The sequence below is a fragment of the Emydura macquarii genome, unplaced genomic scaffold, assembly GCF_026122565.2.
Source record: "Emydura macquarii macquarii isolate MOO-44397 ecotype Brisbane River unplaced genomic scaffold, CSIRO-AGI_Emac_v2 contig_1597, whole genome shotgun sequence".
Taxonomy (NCBI): Eukaryota; Metazoa; Chordata; order Testudines; family Chelidae; genus Emydura; species Emydura macquarii.
Window position 1 is genome coordinate 2,149,947 of NW_027131734.1, and position 17,062 is coordinate 2,167,008.

At 40.4% G+C, this 17,062-nt stretch overlaps 1 protein-coding gene across 3 annotated transcripts in view; it reads left to right on the top strand.

Moving 5' to 3' along the window:
• Nucleotides 1-15,080: 15,080 nt before the first annotated feature.
• AKT3 (AKT serine/threonine kinase 3) overlaps nucleotides 15,081-17,062 on the top strand; it is a 268,842-nt gene continuing 266,860 nt past the window's right edge. Inside the window, exon 1 of one of the 3 annotated variants that reach the window (XM_067555260.1) lies at nucleotides 15,081-15,492. The gene's annotated coding sequence lies outside the window, so the exon portion shown is untranslated. Of the gene's footprint in view, nucleotides 15,493-15,679; nucleotides 15,960-17,062 lie in introns of those variants that run through there. The other 2 variants (XM_067555262.1, XM_067555261.1) reach the window with 2 other exon arrangements.

Here is a 17,062-nt window from a genome sequence, read left to right on the forward strand (position 1 = left end):
AGATGTATTTCATGGTGGCCCAATTAGTATACCTGTCATAATGAGTGAAAGAGCCACAGGACAATATCTACATGGATTCAAAGTTCATCACCAAATCACTCACACTAACTAATTTGTTTTATGCTAGTAGGGAATATATAAATAAATAATACTCTGCACTAACAGATACTGATTCACCATTGCATTTTTCCAGTTTTATGTTGATGTGATTTCCTCAAGAAGTGTCTTACATGCTTAAAGCTGCCTGACTCCAGATGTCTAGCTCCTCCCTGCAGCCTGGACTTAGGTGCCTATTTCCAAGAGAGGGGTGGGGTTTAGTACACACCCCTGTTGTCAGCATCTCCCATCAGCTATTTTAGGTGGCTCCCTGTCAAGTGTGCTGACTTTTGTGGATCACATTATTAGGTGCCTATCTCTGCCTTTTCATTGCACCAGCGGTGTAACTTGGGTGGGTCTGGGTGGGCCATGGCCCACCCACTTTGGAAGCAGGCCCACCCACTCTGTTGCTTCCGCTGCCGACGCTTCGCTTAAACTACCCTGGAGTGTCAGACAGCTTTCAGCCAGTCGCTACCCGAACTTCCTGCTTCCGACCACGTGACCAGAAGCAGGAAGTCTGGGAAGCAACCAGCGGAGAATTACTAAACTGCCCGAAGTTCCAGTTTCCAAGGTAAACTGCGTCCAGCAGCTTAATTTCTCTGCCCAGTCGCTTCCTAAACTTCCTGGTTCCAGTCATGTGACCGGAAGCAGGAAGTAACCTATGCCCACCTGAGTCAATCACAGGCCCTGCCTGAAAATCACTTCTGGCTACGCCCCTGCATTGCACACGGAGCGTAGGCACCTAACTAAGTTTTCTGGACTGCAATGTTGTTCCTGTGATTCTTCTAGGTGCTTAAAAGTTAGGTGCCGTGATGTTCAGCATTGCAATGCCTAAGGCCAGGTCTACACTACAAACTTACATTGGTATAACTACATCAATGAAAGAATTTCCTGGCTTTCAATGGGCTTTGTAGTAGGCCCATAATCAAATCAGCAACTGTCTGCAAAAGATCACAATAAGACATTCCTGAAGTGTTCATTGTACAATACTATATCGGAATTACTTAAAAGGTATGCTTAACTACTGGAGTATAAATTTGTCTTCCTATGAATGGTACAACCTCCCTGAGCTCATCCACAAGGCCCCCACACTGTCCATATTTAAGTCCCTCTTGAAGATTGTCTTCTTCCATGCTGACTTATATACAAATTGCCTATTTTTATTGTAATCCTCCTGACTTCTGTCTACTTATTTCTCTTTAGACTGTAAATTCCTTGAAGCATGGACCATCCTTCTTAACTGTCTGGAAGGCATGTAGCACATAATGGGTGCTACTGCAAATAAATAATAAATAAGTCTACAGGGGTGCTGACCACTTCCTGCATCCCACTATTCAAGTAGAGTCTTCTATCAGGATAAGCCTCACATCCAATGATGTGTGTTTTCCTCACTAACACAAGAAACAAATGACATTTACTATCTCACAGTATAATGCAAAAGCCAAACAAATATTGTGGTCCAGCATCGTATTAAAGCATTCTGCCCAAAATATTGTTCTGATTATAGGAGAACAAGTGACCACTGAGAGGTTGGGATGTTTAAGGACGAAAGGGAGAAGGTTTAAAATGCAATTTCCTGTCATTTCAATGAAGATTCATTGTAATACTATATCGAGCCTCCAGAGACAGAATAGCCAGATTTCCATTGTTAATCATATTCCTTTCGCAGCAACTAAAACTATGAATGGTCAAACCCACTTCAATAAAATAAGAATCTGCTTGAGTTTTCACTCAAAACTTGAGCAGAACTAAACCCAGGCCTTTAGTGAAATTTTAAAAAGTTTGGTTAGCTTAGTTTAAAATTCTGAAAGGTGATTTGAATGCGTACACTGGTGGCAGGCTGTTATTTATAGAAACAATATGCACAAATTAATGACAGCAAAGAATAAGTAAGTTGCAACCAGCACAGTTCAGTGACAAAGTCAAATGCCCCCAAAATACAGATGATAAGTCTATTAAGCAATGTTTTGTTTCACAGATAGTTCAAAGAACACAGACTATAAATTGCTTCTAAAAATTAAGAGTATCAACAAGGCTGAAGTTCATTTGCTCTTCGTATTTAAGGTAAGTACTAACAGTACAGAATTTCAAGCAGTAATATACACTAAAAACCTGTGATGCTGGCCGACCAGGTGCCAGCTCATGCCAGGGTCTGAACATTGACAAATACACAGATGGAATCAGTCTAGTTCACCTGTGTGTTAGTATTGTTACAATAGGTATTGGGATTATAAGAATATGTTTAGTGTTTAAACCAGTGGCTCTCAATCCACGGTTCATGGGCTGCTTGCAGCCCAATCAGCACACAGCTGTGGCCCATGTGACATCTTTAGGGCCATACAGGTAGCATATGTATCGTGTGGCTGCAGCCCACATAACACATAGAGAGCTGCATATGTGGCCCACAATGGTAAATAGGTTGAGAACCATTGGTTTAGACTTTACTGAATGCTTGTGATTTCTTACATGCATTAATCTCACTTATAACATCACATATTGTATTGCATACTGTAAGGTAACATTTGAGTAGATAAACTGTAAGCCTCTCTGACGGCACCAGACAGGAGAGACATTAACGTGAAGTATTGGTCTCCAACAGAAGATGTTATGTCCTGCCCAACAGGGAAGGTCCATCAACACCACGCAGTCTATTGTGGAACATTAAAGAGAGCAAAAGACTTTTGTTGTTTCCCAGCCCCGCCCCCGGTAAAGATGTGTCATACAAGGAGAATTTCTCCTGTCTGCTGAGTTTTGCAGCTAAGCGCACAAGTGAGGAGGGAGATAAAAACCCCTTAAAAGAAGGAAATCTTATAGTGCCCAAGGAGTTTATATTTGATGATTGGTTGGTGAAATCTAAGTATCAACTCACAACCAGTTAGGGTTTGTGCCTTGATTCCTAACAGTCTGCCCTGAGGTTGGTACTCATGCTTGAATCACTGCACGCATCTTGGCAACGTTAATTATTTAAACATTTTTGTGAGGTTTTCAAGTATTCTTGCAAATCCTGTTTAATTAATTGTGATTAAAAGATATATTAGCAAATAAGTGATTCCAATAAAATAATTGCAATACAAAATACTGTCTCAACTCAAAATATCTATTTTGTAGTAAAAATAAAAGAATTATACAGTAATATACAATTATGCACCAATAGTTAATTAAAAGTAATAAGTACTATTCCTAGAGCTACTGCTGACAACATTGCTGACACTGTTGTACAAGTGAAGGAAATAAGATTTTTCCTGTTAATTTTAAACTCTGTTAGAAACATGGGGCAAAAATGTTTGTCAAACTAAAAAAGGACAAAAATGATTCATAAAAGACTTTATTTCAAGCTTCCACACATGCATATTATATAATGGAAAAGGGGGAGGAGGGAAATAATTGTATAAAGATATTAAACTCATAACCAAGCCAAATAACAATTTAGGTAATTATGTTATAATTCCACAAATAACCTCTATGATTTCAACTGGATGTGGTATTTTTCTACACTTTTGTGTAGTGTTGCTATACACCATAAAAAAGTTGTCCTGTTCAAGCAGGATTTTGATGGTGAGTGAAATAATTTCTTGTTTTAAAGTACTTTAGGATTCCTTGGAGTGAAATGTGCTGCAGCAGTGGGCAATTGTTTTATGTGATATATTTCAACGTGAACAGCCTCAACTAACCTGTGTTAACTTGTCATTGTAATATATGTTTGGATAACAATAAAGAAGGAACATTTCACTGACGGTTTTTTTTTGTTAACATGTGTTTTCTAAATAGGGTACTAGTCAATGTTAGTTACCAGATCACTATGTTAGGTATCCTCAAGAAAGTTGAGATTGTTAGACTTTAAGGCCAGAAGGGACTATTATGATCATTTAATCTTACTTCCTGAATAACACAGGCCATATAATTTTATCAAGCACTTCCTTCATCAAGCCTATAATTTCAGACTGAACTAGAGAAAGACATCCAATCTTGGTGTAAATAATTCAAGTAATGGAGAATCTGCCAGATATACAAGTAAATTTTTCCAATGGGTAATAACCCTCACTGTTAAAAATTGTCATTTTATTTCTAATCTGATCTCATAAATTCCATATATCGTCGTAATAACACCTCTCTCCTTGAACTGTAATTACTTTAGTTCATCCTGAGTAGCCTTTAGCATTACATTCCCCTAATTTCAGATATCATGTAAATAAATAAAAGTGACCTCAGATGTAGATTCTATGTGGTTATATTAAGGATTCATTTATTTAATGATTTTTTGCATTTATTTTGGATCAGAAATTTACATTTTATAATTAATGTAAGACCAGTGCCAAAGCAAAAAGATTTACTTAAAGAAGGTTTACTAAAAAGTTCACTCTTTCACTGTGAAATAGTATCATCTTCTTGGATAACCAGATGGATAGCCTAAATAATGATAAATTATGAATTATCTACAAAATTTTGTTTTTTAAGGAAAAACAAACAACTCAGTAATATCTGTGATTAAATCAACCGTTATAAAGATGTAATTGAACTCTAAATTCAGGCCTGCTAGTCAAATGAAGAAGATATAACTAACAATTCAGCTGTAGACTTGGCTACAACTAAGAAAACAGTTTTGTAAACAAAACTGAAGGAAAAAATAAACAAAAACAACTTGTATCACTCCACAGCAACCTCTGTTTCCAAGCAAAGCCAAGTAGTGAGGGCTAATGGAATCCATCCAGCCCTCTTCAGCAAAGTGGGGAGAAATACTCAGATAGGGGTTAATTCAAAGTCCATTGAAGTCAATGGGGAATCTTACCATTGAGTTCAATGAGCTTTGGATCAGGCCTTTAGTATAATGATGGGGACCATGTAAACACTTAGATTAGACAGATCCCATTAAAGACAGAAAAAATTGACATTTGTCTTCAGAATTCATATCTTTTAGTTTTGGTGAGTGAAGACCTTGTTTACCCAGAAAATTTTGTTTTTAAATATGTTTTTTCATAATATTTTCTCCTGATGTTACTTCTAACATTTTTATGCGGGCACTTCCATAATCTCTCTGTGGTGGACTTCCACTGGCTTCAAACAAGAGTTCTCTTTGTACAACTGCTACAAAATTTGACTGTTAGTAATAAATGCATGACATGTGCATTGTATAAATCTATACAGAAAGTCATGACAAAACTGCATTTTAATCCAGCTGATGTGATTTCACTCTCTTTACTCGTATCCTGAAATAAATTACTATATAAAGTCTTTACATGTATTTTTAAAATTACGCTAAAAGCAAAAAGGAAGAAAATATCATTTTAAATATTTCAATTTTGGTGTATTATATGAGAATTATATTGTATGAGAATTGCAAAAATAAGTGTATAACAAGCAGTCTTAGAACAATTGAAGAGAGGGAAGTCAGGAGGGGAGGTGCAATTTGAAAACATAGGTCTAAATTTTTCTCTTGGCTATGCATACATGCATTCCCACTGAATTCAGGGGGATAATCTTGACCCAACCATGTCCATGAGAAGTTAAAGGATTAATTAACCAGGAAAACAATAGAGAATTCTCCTTAGGAGAAGAAAATCTCAAACTCATGAGAATAGCAGGTAAAATAGATTAACTGATGAATGTCATTTCTAAAAGATGACACACAAATGCTTCTTATAACCATTATAATCTCTACTTCCATTTTCCAACATTTACCTAAAGTTTATTTTAAGAAAAGCCTTGTTTTTAACAATCATCTTAAATCCTAGTAAACTGAAGAATTAATTAGCAAGCACAGAGGATCAGCAAACTAATGCATTAGTCTGTTAAACCATCTGCTCAGGAGCACCCTGTTCCATCTTGGCATTACTGGAGGATGGGTGAATACTTTTGTTTCTTGTACTGAGTTACAAGTTGCTAGTCTTTGCTGATACTCTTCCCCTCCCAACCCCCAAGCACATGATAAGGAAAGATATAAAAGGTTAATAACTGATCACATTTCTGTTGTCATCAAAACGTTTTGACTGGACAGCTCAGTATTCAATGTGGCAGAAATCTTATTTTAAATATTTCTCTTGTGTTTCACACTGGATTATTCTACAAAACAAAAATATAAAAAGTATGCACTGGATGCTTTGCATTGCCCAGATGAAGCAAAGCAGCTGTAAGTGCATTTTAGCCAGCAAAACTGGTATGAATTAACTGAAGCCTTCAAGTGAATCTAGTCCATAGTTTTGAAAATTGTTAATGCAATGTTATTGTTAAGGTTTTAATGTGTGATTATACCAGATTGTTAACCAAAGTACACTGATCAGATCTAGGAAAGTCCTTGCTAGTGTAAACCCAATCTGTTGTTGTAGTCTAAATTTTAAAGTTCTTTAATTTCAGATCACATTTTAGGCACTTTCTGACATAAGGCAGATCAGGGCAAAATTATCGAAGCAGCATAGAGAGCATTCCAGGAGTAGCTACTGAACCACTTTTTTGGCTAAGCCTAAAAGAACTTTCCCACACCTCAGCACCCCCACTAAGGGTACAGAATAAGGAGGGTGAGATGGGCTATAATTAAAGTGACTGATGTGATGGGGAACAGTGCAAGCAAATTTCGTAAAGGAGACTGTATGGATGCTTGGGGGAAGGAGAGAGCTGACAGAGCAGGCAGACTGCTGAAATAACAGATATTCAAAGGTTAAGGTTCATTCACCTATAGATTACCTAATTATTTGCTAAAGAAGATGGGAAAGGTTCTTCATATATGCCTTGATTTGGCCTACTCTTGGCAGGAACTGACTTCTTTCCCTTCAGCAGCAGCTGCCTCTCTCTTCATGTGCTCCTTTCCTTCTCTCTGGATAGCTATGCCTTTCTCAGAACTACCTATAGTTAGATAGAACCAACAAAGCTTCTAACCACAGGACATTCAGTTAAGAGTTCCACCTGTTCCCTCCTGCCCTGTAATCTTAACTCTCCTTGCTTGTGCTCACACATTATGGGCTAGATCCTTTCCTATTTAAGTCAGTTGGCATTTCCCCCACCAATGTCAGTGAGGCAAAATCAGGCCCTCTCATGAGGTGCTTCATTAGAAATCACTTTATGCTGATCACTGTGACATTATATTTCATGACAAAGATTTTTTGCCAGTGTATTTGCATTTTATTTCTTAGCGAAAGAGAGAAAATTAAAGGGAGATAAGGAGCACAAGAAGAAAGGCTGAGATTGAATTGATTGGATTGAGGGGTTGCTTCTATAATAGACTGACCTTCCTCAGATAAATCCATAGACAATGGAGCCAATTTATGTGCTCACTTTGATGAAAAATTTCCAAGAACTTTAGAGGGTATTTACATCAAGTTATGCATATAGCTAATCTATATAACTGTGTGATCATGTTGTCATTATCCTTATCCTCCCTCTCCTCCCATTGTTTGTCACACTCAATTGTTTTGTCTTGTATCAAATTAGACTAAACTCATCAGAGCAGATAACATCTTTCTGTGTGTGTGTTCAGCATTAGTGAACAATGGAGGGCTCCCCAATTTTTATTGAAGCCTTTGGGTGACACTGAAATAATAATAAACCCATAAAATAAATAAATAATATACCAAATAATATAAATGCTGTAAAAATAACTGACATTTATCCCCAAGTCCTACTGTGCTGAGCATAGCTAAAATAATTATAGTAACAAGATACAAAAAATAACATTAATTCCTCTACTGTTATTCTGTAACCAATTAGGGTAGGGGGACCTTGCTTTCCTACATTTTTGTAGAGTGCTTACATATTGTTGGTCTAAAATAAATAAATGCTTTTTATGCATGCTGCTGCTGTTGTTACTACCAGCAAGCAGGACACGATGGATAATGCCCATTTTTAAGAGAAGAAGGAGAGTGATGTTGGCATTTAAGGTTCCATTGCAGTTGTGAGTAGTCATTTGAACGGGGTAGCTGTAGGAGAGGGAGGATAATACTGAGGAAAATATAGTAATTGTAGTGGGAACACATTGCCCTGAAAGACAAGAGACAGGCACTGAGGTTAATGAGAATCAAGGATGGGAAGGGAGAAGGAAAGAGAGATGAAACAGAACCAGTTAGAAATCAAAGTGACAGAGAAAGACTGTAAAATTCACCTGACCACACCAGCCAGCTCTGTTATCTCTCATTGCATTGTGGTGTCTGATGGGGTGGAATTGGTACCCACCATATCTTTCTGGAAATATAAAATCTGTGTTCAACACCTTAAAATAAACTCATTCTTATTTCTAAGAATTTAGTTATCATGAGGAGAAGAATTTGTGTGTATGTAACAAGAAAGGAGATTCAGTGTCCCAGCCCAATGGAAAATGAGGACATTCAGCACCTCACAGGATCAGACTCACTATGATGCCATCTAATTACACAAACAAACAAAAAGTCGTATTTATCTAAAAAATTTTAAGCACTGTTTTTGCAAGCAACCCCTAACATTACTATAATTGAAAGTGATTTGATTTTTTTTTTCAGTTTGTGCATTTGGCAGCACTTAGTGTAGAGTGCATTTCATTGCTTTGCCTCTCAGTCAGTTCCCTCTATTACATGTGCGGGTCTTTCATAAAGCAATAGGGAAACTAGTAATAATGGATTGTTAAACCACATAAATTGGCATGGGGAACTCAAGGGCAAGTGTAGTAATTTGAGCTACTATGTATATATGTTTTAAATGACTAAATTTTAAGTTAACCATGTCCTTTTAAATATGTTCATGCATGAAAATATTGTTATTCCTATTTATTTTCCATGCTGCTAATAGTGGCATAGAGCTATTTTAGATGTAGTTTCCCAACTTTCCTTTTTAATATCTTGTCAGCATTTCCTTATTAGTCACAATACCCCTTTACCCATTTTACAATCCCCACTATTTTAGTTTAAAATCCTCCCAACTGACATCATTAGCTCCCACCAATGAAGGGGGATGAGGCAGAAGTAGAGGCCATACAATCTGCACAGCCTTTTCTTGCTATAGCAAGAGGACCAAAGCTCTGCAGACACAACCATCTCCTCTCTATACCACATTCTAAGCCACCTATTTAACTTAAGGCTTAATCTATATATATTCTTATACCATGCCTGTCGCTGTGGTATCTCAGTCACCCCACAAATTTATTAAATTGAACAGAAAGAGAGCTTTCTTCTTTTTTGTCTCCCAGTACTGGCAAAATTTCCAAAGAAATTACCTGCACAGTTTTCCCCTTTAGCTTCTGGTCCAAATCCCTGAAGTTTTAAATGACCGTTTTTATCTTTGTCATAGTCATAGTGGTGGTTCCGATATGGATGACAATGAATGGTCCTCTTCAGAGGCTTTCATGTCCCTATTTGTGTAACATGTAACATCACAGCTTCCCATTCTTAGGGAGTTAGCAAATAGTCCTGTTGCCCTTATGCTGCTTGCAAAAAATCTGATCAACTATAGCAATTTGTTTACCAACAAGACCTGTAATTTCCATACACTTTTGCTGTCCTCATAAAATTCACATCTTGATTGCTATCGTGCTTCTCTTCCCCATATATCATTAATATGTACACTACGGTTATGAGTAGCTAATCTGAAAATATTACTTATTTCTTCAGAAGCTAAATCATCATTATTAAATTTTCACAGTAGGTACACCACAACCATATTATTTCCAAAGTAGATATATCACTAAAAATAGTTATTAATCAAGGGACTCATTTGTGCAACTGTATATTGAGTAATACCTTACTCCATGAGAAATCCCACTTAAATCATGGAGCAGGATAGTACTAATCAAAATAATGGTGACATAATCTGGCCCCAAATGAAAAAAAATTGTATTAATTAATGAGACTACTTGTAGAATGATTATTCATGAAAATAAAGTTTATTTATGTATGTAAAGCTTTGCACGATTAGACCCTTAGCAATACTTATAACCTTTGCTATTTCCAAATGAAGTAGCAAACATGCCAGGGGCACTTGTTGCTGGGGACTCAGAGCTAGACGCACAAAGGGACTTAGGCTTTGCAATGTTCAGCAGTATCACACATTTTAGGCACCCTGCCACCTGGAAAAGTGCACAGTGTTGAGTAACGTGCCCTGGCTCCCTGTACAATACACGAGGAGAGTTAAGTATCTAAGAATGGGATCCACAAATGTCAGCATACTGAGCAAGGAGCCACTTAAACTAGTCAGAAGGAAATGCCAATGACAGAAGTATGGCCTAGGTCCAGGCCCAAGGGAAGTGCGTATCTCTGCTTAGGAGTTCACTCAGCTGTGAACCTTCTTCTGGAGTTAGGGGCCTCAGCTGTTTTTTGTAAGAAGCGCCAGGAGGAGCGTTCCTTATAATTTTTAGCCCAGTGTTTGGAGCACTCACACACAATGTGGGAGACCCAGGGTTCAATTCCCCCCTCTGTCTGATGTGGAGAATATTTTAAGTTCAATCTCCTACCTTTCTAAAGACTGCCTTAACCACTAGGCTATGGAGTATTCTATGGTAAGTCTCACTCAATCTCTCCTGCTGAAGCTGTTCTACTGTGTGTAAATAATTAAAATATACATTGGGTCCGAGAGAGAGAGACACCCAGGTTTCAGTCCCCATGTGCCCGTGTCCCAGATGAGTGCTTTAACCATGGAACTAAAAGTTATAAAGGGGAGGAGGGCACCACCACCACATCTCCTCTGGCCATTGTGTAGGGTTACATGTGCTTTGAGAATGCCTACTTCGCTGGGCCCCACAGGAGAGACAGTTGGAGCAACATCTAGTCTGAGGATCCCACTGAGGCTTAGGCACCCAAAAACCCAGACCGAGGCGGCTATGTGTATGTTCACTGGCAGAAACATGGTGCCTACAGAACTCTAATAGTTGAAATTCAGATGCCCAGGGACTTCAGGCACATACAGAGTTAGGCAGCAGCTAAGCAAGGATTTAGAGAATCCCATGAATACCGAAAATGGCAATTAGGCAACTAAGTTCTTTTGTAGATCTAGCACTAAATCCATGGTGAATTTTTTAAAGAGTTATCTAAATACAAAACAGCACATTTTTCAAAATGTGCTAACTCATGAACAACCCCTTTCCCTCATTGGGCTAGATCAAGAATATTCTAATGGAATGTTACCAAACAAATTCACATTTGGGCTCAAAGTAAATATGAGAAATTTCAGCCCACAGTCATTTTTTTCAGAAACTTGTCAGTTAATGTAATTAAATAAATATAATAAAGTGCTTCTCATTAAATAAGAAAAATGCTTTCCTCATCAATAATGAAAGCATCATTACTGCAGTATTTTTGGTTTTTCTTTTTAAAATATAAAACAAATGTGGTTTCATGTTGGATCTTTTAGGTTATTTGTACAAAGTAGCCATTCATAAAATTAAAGAATGTAATTAACAAAAAAAGGCAACTTTTAAAAAATAAGAAAAATAAACTAAGGCGATACAAAGTATCTATTTTACTAATGTGGAATTTATCATTCCACATTAATGGAATGGCAGAGGTTAGTATTTGAAAGTAAGGCACACCTCATTAGTAGAAATGTAAGGTGAAATACTGATTCCATTGACATCAAATGCCATTAACTTCAATGGGACCAGGATTTCACTCAGAAAGTTTGGCCTTTCTTACTAGCATGGAGAAGGACTGTGTTACCCTGAAATTGTATGATGAGATTTTATTACAGGATAAGTATTAAGATAAATTATATGATGGAGTTTGTTGTGGGACAAAGACCAAAAAGAACATACACCCCAGATGCACTGGGACACAAAGGCTTGAACTCCAGGATAGGAGCTCCACCCAGATTGCTTATTTGAAACTTCAGGGGTTTTGAATTTGAAGGGTTGCCAACTGACTCCTGAAGAGAGAGGGATCAGGATCACAAAGGGATTTGGAGAGCTAGACTGCGATCAGGAAGTACCTTGTTATGTTTTCTCTGGTTAAATAAAAGTTTAGTAGTTTTTCAAACCCAGAAATCGGAGTAAAGTCAATCAGTAGGTTTTGAGGAGATCTGTATGGCCCTCAAAATCAAGTTAGGTGAAGCAGACAGGATTGCTGAATATTTCCAAACAAATTGTTGCAGACTGGCTGCTTGTTGAGCACCCCCTTGTGGCCAGGAGTGCTTTATAGGCACGCTGGCCCTATTAGCCCCAACTCACATACCACTTAAGTACTCTAGGTAGTCTCGATTGTGACTCTCAGAATCACTTTCTCAGGCTGGTTTAATGTCAATTAAAGTTCCCACAATCTCAGAGTCCTTACTCACAAAATAACCCAAACAGTCCTTAACATAAAGTCCCAAAATCATAAGCTGTGCTTGGAGCCACCTCTCCCCAGCCCTCTTTTGCTGGAGCTCAGTCCTCTTACGCTGCTCTCAGACTCACATCACCCTCTCCACCTTCCTGCTATCTTTTATATTGGAATCCCTGATTCCTCTCAGATGGCACTCATCATGTAATAAGGGCTGCCTTAGCCCTAGGCTTTCCAGCCCATGGGCAAGCCACCCGGATACGTAAGTGTCCTAAGAGGAAGATTAAAGGGATAAAAGGGCTATATTAGTGAGCCAATGACACTGCTATAGACCAAAGTGTGCATCTAGGAAGATCCAGGGTGTGACAGGTAGTCTACTAGCTATAGCCTATACTCAAGTTTTGGGTTCTTTTGCAGTTACTCTACAACAAACAGAATGACAGTGTCCAGGGACTGCACCTTTGGTAAATATTAGAGCACAGTAAGAACTATAATAGGAATTTAATGTATCTTAATAACCCTGACTTTTAAAGTACAGCAAAACAATAAAATTACTATTGTGCCACTACAGAAATAATGAATGAAGACAGTGTATTCACTTAATTGAAGAGCTATTGAAAAAGAGGAAGCCCATAACTGTAGGAACTGAAGAAGGCAGCAATATAGGGTGTATACTATGCCAGCCTTTTCTAGAAAAGTATCTATTAATCAATGTATAGAGAATGTTTTGCTTTTCTCCTTCACAACTGAAGAGACAGAGAGCTGAATCTTGGTTACAGCCCTATGTGATTATTTAGGCTCTTCAAAGATCTCAACCGGGTCCTCCAGCAAAAGCAGGAAACAAGGATCTGCAATTTCAAATGTTTTTTAAAAAGGCAGTGGAGTAGTGAGGAAAGGAAACAACATAATCCACAGTCACCGGTAAATAAATATTGACCCTATCATAAAGAAGCAGTGAATTTTTGGTCTTTGCAGGTCACTTTTAGAAGAAATGCTAGGGTAAAGAAACACGGCAAATAGTTTTAGTTTGATCAATCAACATATCTTTCTCCTTGTGGAATGATAAAAGATCCTTACAGAAGTCACTGTCAATTACAAATATAATAGAAGTTCTTCAGCAGAAAGGAAACTGCATATGTATTATGCAAAACATTAAACTGATGGAATAAGAATCAAAAGATAGCAGTATGTTGCCAATGGGACTACTTACGTAAGAATCACTCACTCGAGTTAGTATTGCAGGATCAAGATCTGAAAAAGCAAAAGTTTATATGTTTTTTCAGTCACGGATCAAGGAGAACTTTAAGTGGAATTCTAGATCTTTCATAGACATCCATTAGGATGAATATATATAAATACTTGAGAAACCAAATAAGGTGCTAAAAATGAGTTTTAAAAATCTACAGATTTTATGTGTCTCATAGATACCTCAACTAGAGTGAGTTTTAATATTTTTCCTTGTGGTGTTACAGCTCCCTTCTTGGAAGTTTGTACTGTGCCATCATTTCTGAAGGGAAGACATATTTAAAGGAAATAAGTATGGGATTAAAAGAAATAAAACTCAAAACATGTCAAGCTTGGATAGCTCTTGTGCGCTATGAACCACATAGTTTTTATAGAAGAGGTTTTTTTTTTAAATTACAATAAAGAGAAAAAACAGGCAAATGAAGCAAGTAACGCTATAAGAAAAAGCAGAGTTGATACTGAGCCACCATCTCTCCTTCTGGAGTGGGCCTGGAAGCAGAAGTAGTGGAGGAAAAGAGGGTGCCACCTCCTCACTTTGCTTCTTCCATCTCTTCCATTTCTGGGCCTGCTCCAGAAGGAGAGATGGCAACTCCTCCACCAGAGTGGAGAGCAAGGGCAGAAGTATCAGAATGACTTGAGCACTGGTCTATGTACTATTTTAAATCCCACACCCACCACAGACACATCAGTTTTACAGATCGTTATCAGCGTATTGGCACATCAAAACAAATAAAGGTCGGTGAACTACTGTTCAGGCTAAGATGAGTTGAAAATGAAAAACTGTATCTGACTTCATTTCAGAACAGAAGGATTTATTTTGAAAGTTTAAAAAAAATAAAAACAAGATCAGGAGACGAGAGTGATAGTCACCTCGATATTTACCTAGAAATTGTGATCTTTTTTTTTTTTTTGGGGGGGGGGGGGGGCTTTTAACCATTTAAAATTTTTTTTCAATAAACACGAACAAATACCTTAGAAATTATACCCAAAATAAAATCTGAAAACCCAGGGGTTCAACCGTGAGGTGTAGAGATCACCAGAGTGGGCTGGTTATCCTGACAGCCCAGGAGGCTGGTACAAATCTAAAGAACAAATCCTAGAGCTAAGGAAACCTTCACCGCTGGCTGGCTGGCTGGGTAACCTTAGCCACATGCGCTGCCTTTATGCCCGAAAACGAGAAAATTGAAACCTAGGTGAACGTCTTCCAGCTCCAGCCCCAGAACCCTTCCCTTGGGCTGAGTTCCACCCTCCATCCACCCCTTTGCCCTCCCCAGCCCCTTCATCTCCCCTTCTGCTTGGCTCCTCCACTCTCCACTCCCCTCCCGGCCTCCGGCTCTTGCTCTTTCTACCCCTCAGCCTCCCCACCAGGCTGCTCTGTCAGGCCGGCTGCTGACTCCTACACTCACCTCAGCCAGCCCCTCTCCTCTCCCCTCCCCTCCCCTCCCCCTCCGTCTGGCTCCCCCTCCTTCTCCTCCCCCCTCTGTCTGGCAGCCCCCAGCGCGGCGCTTCTCGCGAGAGCTGGGGGATGCCGCCGCCGCCGCCGCCGCGGAGGGGGAGACACTCGGGGGCAGCCACCAGTGACGTCGGGAGTTTTCCCGAAAGTCAATAACGAGCCCGGCGGAGGCGGAGGGCGGCGGCGGCGGCGGGCGGAGCCCAGGCGGCTCCGGGGCGAGCGAGGCAGCGCCTGGAGCGGCCGCCCTGACCCCGCCGCGGATGCTGCGGCCGCGCTGCCCGGCCGGGCGCATCCCTGTCGGTAGCGCGGGGGCGCCGCGCTCCATGTAGCGGCCGCCTCCGCGCGCTGGAGCCGCAGCCGCCTCCCTCCCCCCGCGGAGACACCGGCCGCCGGGGACCGAGCCCGGCCGCCGGGGGGGGAGCCGAGCCCGGCGGGGGGGGGAGCCCCCCACCCAGAGCCGGAGCCGCCCCCGCCCGCTGCGCAGCGGCGCCGTCGCAGGTAATGGCCGGGTCTGGGCGGCGGCGGCGGGGGGCAGCCGGGGTGACGGGGCGCGCAGGGAGCCGGGCCGGCCCCGGGCCGCCCGCGGGGAGCGGGGGAAGGGGGGGCGCCTCCGGCCTAGCCAGACAGTCGGTGTCGGGGTGGGGAGGAGGAGGAGGAGGAGGACGGAGGCTGCATCAGCGCCCAGCTCCTCCCCCTCAGCCCCAGACACCCCCGAGACTCTCGGCGGCGCCGGGGGCTGGGGTCTGAGCGGACGCTGCGGCGGGGGCGGCCTGTCCGCCAGGCACCGACGGCCCGGCAGGTTACTGCAGCGCCGAGGTGATGGTGATGGTGATGGGGAGGGCGCACGCACGCACGGGGCGAGTCCAAAGGCGGCTAGTTCCCACGCAGAAACCCCTCCTCCCCGACCCAGCCCATCGCCTTGGTCCCCATCCTCCTCCCTGCCCTGGCCTTGCCATGGATGTGAGGTAAACGTAGCCGGCAGAGCGAGAGGTCTGGTCTGTGTTGTTCGTAGTAAAAAAAAAAAATCTTTTATCCGCTTGGAAGTTGTGCGTGTGCTAAGAATAGAAATGTGGAAGGATGGTCGGTGCGTGGCATTGCGTTGCTCAAGTGCTGCTGCTGCTGCTGCTGGCGGCTCTGGCAGCAAGTAAACAAACCAGCCTCCTCCTGCGCATCAGTCCTGCTGGATCAGCCATTATGGTGGCTGTCTGGCACATCCAAAAGTTGATGTTGAACAAGTGACTGTTAGTTATTTGTTGGTGCCTTGCTGTTGTTTTGTGGTTTCAAGGGTTTGCACAGAAGTACAGGCGGCACAGTTGGTTAAAAAGGTCTGGCCTAGTAACATGAAGGTTTATTGTGTCCGGAGTTAGTTATTAGCTTCTGTAAACAGTGTAATTTATTCAGGCAATACAAACTGAAATGTGTATAGGTATAAGGATACTTTAGCTATCTGAAGGTTAATTACTTTAGAATGTAAGTTTTTGAATCACTGGAAGTATCATAATTTATATTTAGATTACACTGACATGAAGTAACCAGTGGTGACAGACAGGGGTTTATAGAGGGTTTGTTTAATTGCTGTATATGAATTGCAGTTCTTAGTTTGCTTCTGGGCAATAAATAAGACATTTTACATCACTTCTAAATTATATTTTTCTCCCTAATGTCTTAATTAAAATGGGTGGTTTTCAAACAGGATTTTTGTTTGTTTAAAACTGAAATGTAAATCAAAATGGGTGATAAATTGTTTTAACACTCTTAAATAACATAACATTACTAGTTGAGTGGCTGTTTTAATTTGCCTACAATGGTTTATTTTCATTCTGCAAAAATAAATCTTTAAGATCTACTTTAGTTAAAAAACTTATTATGACAAAGATATTTATTGCCAAAGTTCTGATGTAGATGTCTAATAAACCATTAACCAATATTAATACTTCTGGAAGTTTATAGCAGTTTCTTCTGCAGGTACTTGCTGTCTGACTTACTGTAACTTTGTTCATAGGGCCTCTTGAATTCTGTAGCCATAGTTAGTGCATATTTTACATGTATAAAAAAACTGTTACCTGTC